This window comes from Podarcis bocagei (genome assembly GCF_964188305.1).
Source record: "Podarcis bocagei genome assembly, chromosome: W".
In the NCBI taxonomy this organism is placed as follows: Eukaryota; Metazoa; Chordata; class Lepidosauria; order Squamata; family Lacertidae; genus Podarcis; species Podarcis bocagei.
This window is the reverse complement of record NC_138131.1, coordinates 45,928,782-45,931,810: the sequence shown is the minus strand read 5'-3', so window position 1 is coordinate 45,931,810 and position 3,029 is coordinate 45,928,782. Positions and strand designations below refer to the sequence as shown.

The window sequence follows — 3,029 nt, the reverse complement described above, 5'->3', positions numbered from 1 at the left end:
GAAGAGGTCTCAACTGCGAAGCCCCAACACTCGCAGCAGCAGCAGCAGCAGCAGCTGTAGAAACCCCGTCAAGGGAGGGGAAGTCTCTCTCTCTCTCTCTCTCTCTCTCTCTCTCTCTCTCTCTCTCTGCCTTCCAAATTCCCATCTCTTAAACGGTCCTTGCGACGAACGGGCTGTGGGTGTGTAAATGAGCACTTTAACGTGAAGAGGGCGAAGGAACCTCCTCCAGGGCAGTTTATGCTGGACGCTTGTCTAAGGCTGCTTGTCTAAGGCTGAGGAACTCCTTCGCTCACACGAAGGCGCAGCCAGAATGCCCGAGGAGGCAGGCGCGCGCACCTCCGACGATCCGCGATCTGCTGGAGAGCTCACGGCGCCGTCCCGGGAGCGCAGCTTTCTCCCCACGAGGAGGATCCCTGCTTACTGGCCCCAAGCCCGCGAAGTCTCAGCAGGGGCGGCTGGGCGGTTTCTAGCCGCCGGCGGCAGCAGCAGCAGCAGCCTTTCCACCAGCCGGGCTGCCAGGCAAAGCGCTCGGCGGCGAAGTAGTAGACGAGCGGGTTGAGGCTGGTGAGGGCCATGGTGAGCCGGCGGGCCACGTAGGTGGCGCGAAGGAGCGGGCAGCCGCCCAGCACGCCGGCGCGACCCAGCGTGTGCACCACTTGCACCAGGTGATAGGGCGCGAAGCAGACCAGGAAGACGCCCAGAACCACCAGCACCGTGCGCAGCGCCTTGCGCCGCACCGCTCGCGAGCCGGGCTGCATCCCCGGCAAGGAGCGGGTAGCAGATGCCGATGAGGAAGAGCGGCAGCAGGAAGCCCACGGCAGCGGCCAAGAGGAGGCTGACGGAGGAGATGCGCCCCCGCCAGGAGCTGGAGGAGAAGTTCTCCAGGCAAGCGGTGCGGCCGTCGGGGAAGCGGAGCGCCAGGTACAGGACGGCGGCGACGAGCACCGCCCACACCCCGAGGGCGGCCGCCACCCGGTAGCGCAGCTGCCGGAGCCGGAGGTGGCGCAGCGGGTGTACCACGGCCACGTAGCGCTCCAGGCAGATGCAGGCCAGGAAGAGGGAGCTGCCGTACAGGTTGGCGAAGAAGAGGCAGCCGGTGACCTTGCACAGCGCCTCGCCGAAGACCCAGTCGTTGCGCAGCGCGTGGTAGGCAATGCGGAAGGGCAGCGTTAGCACGAAGAGCAGGTCGATGGCAGCCAGGTTCACCAGAAAGACGTTGGCGGGCTCCGTGGCGGACTTGGCGCGGAAGAAGTAGCCCAGGACGAAGAGGTTCCCCACCAGGCCCAGGGCGAAGACCAGGCTGTAGACCACGGGGAAGAGCAGGTACTGGAAGTCGGCGCTCTCCAAGCAGCCGGAGGTGGGGCTGCTGCTGTTCCACGCGGAGCCACCAGAAAGCGGCACGGAGAGGGTCTTCGGCGGCCGCTGGGAAAAAACGAAAGAAAACCGCTTATTCATTCATTTATTCACCCTTCATCCGTATTGCTCAGGGCGGTTCACAAAATAAAAATGAAATATAAAAAACACAAAATACATAACAAAAATTAAAACAAAAACAAACCAAGACTCTCCCACTCCCTCAACACATTGAAAAGGCCAAGCACGCACTCGGCGGCCTGTTCGCGGGGCTGGTTCCGCGGCTCTCCGAGGCTCACACTTCTCCCACCCACCCTAGAGCTACTGAGCAGCTCCGAAGCAAGGAGCCACCCAGAGAGCGACCGCCTCTTGTCCCCTCTCTGTCCAATGTAGCCGTCAATCTGGAGAAACCTTCAGCTGCGGGGAGCCAGCAGAGAGCGCTCTTTCCTTTTGTTTTTGTGGTGCACTGACTGGGGTGATGGTGCCCTGAAATTTTGCCTGCTGCAACCTCCTTTCCCCTCTTTTAGATGGCTCTTTGTTTATCGTTTTTCAGCCCCGCTTTGCCTGGTTCTTAGCTCTCTCCCCCCCCCCCCAATTTTAGATAACTTCCAAGCCTTTCGAATTATTTGACAATCTTGACTCTCCTTTTTACCCTGAACCCCTTTCTTAGGATTCTGCGGTGCTTGGAGATGCTCTGTCCATGGCTGCTTGGCCATGATGGCTATGTTCTACCTAAATAGCTTGAGGCAAGAATGCTTCCGAATCCCAGTTCCCGGGAAGCGCAAGAGAGGAGAATGCGCTTGGGCCTGAATCCGGCTCGCAGGTTTTCTTTGGGGGTATCTGGTCGGCGGCTCTTCTGTCCTAGATTGTCCCTCCTTAAAGGAAGCCTCAAATCCTGACATCTCCGCATTTCGCCCAGTTGAGACTGGGGGCGGGGGGGGGGAGGCCGTGGTCTTCTTCTTCCTGCAGAGGACGCTCTCTCTCTCTCTCTCTCTCGGGGCTCACAGGCAGTCCCTCCCTCCGCGGACGCTGGTGGAGCTATGGCTGAGCCCCTTGGAAAGGAAGCGGGGAGGGGGCGAGAGGTGGGCAGGTGGGAGGGAGCGCGGGCCGTCGAGGGGGTGGGACTGCCTTTCTTCCCCCCTCCCGGCTGTCCAGGGTGCTGATGACCCTCCTGGAGGTTCTCGCTTCCTAGAAAGCCGTCTCCGCCGCCCTCCCCAAGCCCCTGGAGCAGAGTTGACGCCTTCCTCCCCATGGGACCCAGGAGTCCTGCCGTCGGGGCCAAACGAGTCCTGCCGCCCTCTCCCTGCCTCACCTTGGCTCCCAGCCAAGCAACCGACGCCCCCAGCCCCACTGCCTCCTACCTCCAGGACCTCCATGTGGGTCTCTGTCCGCCTGCCTGCCCTGCCCTGCGGCTGCTGCTGCTGCTACCCGGCAACTCAAGGCCCCCTTGCGCAACCTCAACCCCTCCAGGCACATTCCGGGAAGGTTCGCCTCCGACCCACTTCCTCCCCCCGCCCTCCGGCGTCTCCGGCTGGGGAAAAACTACAAGCCGCGTCTCTCGCCAGCCCCTTCCCTCTTCCCTGCATGGGAGGAGAAGCCCCATAACTGCTATTGATTCTGCGATTTATGTTGTGTTTGTCTGTCTCTGGAAGGTGAAGAACTTAGTGAAAATAAAA

At 61.2% G+C, this 3,029-nt stretch overlaps 1 pseudogene across 1 annotated transcript; it reads right to left on the bottom strand.

Annotated features, from left to right (window-relative positions):
* Positions 1–365: 365 nt before the first annotated feature.
* On the bottom strand, positions 366–2,769 carry LOC308578093 (lysophosphatidic acid receptor 6-like; annotated as a pseudogene). The gene is made up of 2 exons: positions 2,715–2,769; positions 366–1,422 (listed from the first exon to the last, which is right to left on the bottom strand). The product of its transcript is annotated as a lysophosphatidic acid receptor 6-like (transcript).
* Positions 2,770–3,029: the final 260 nt, after the last annotated feature.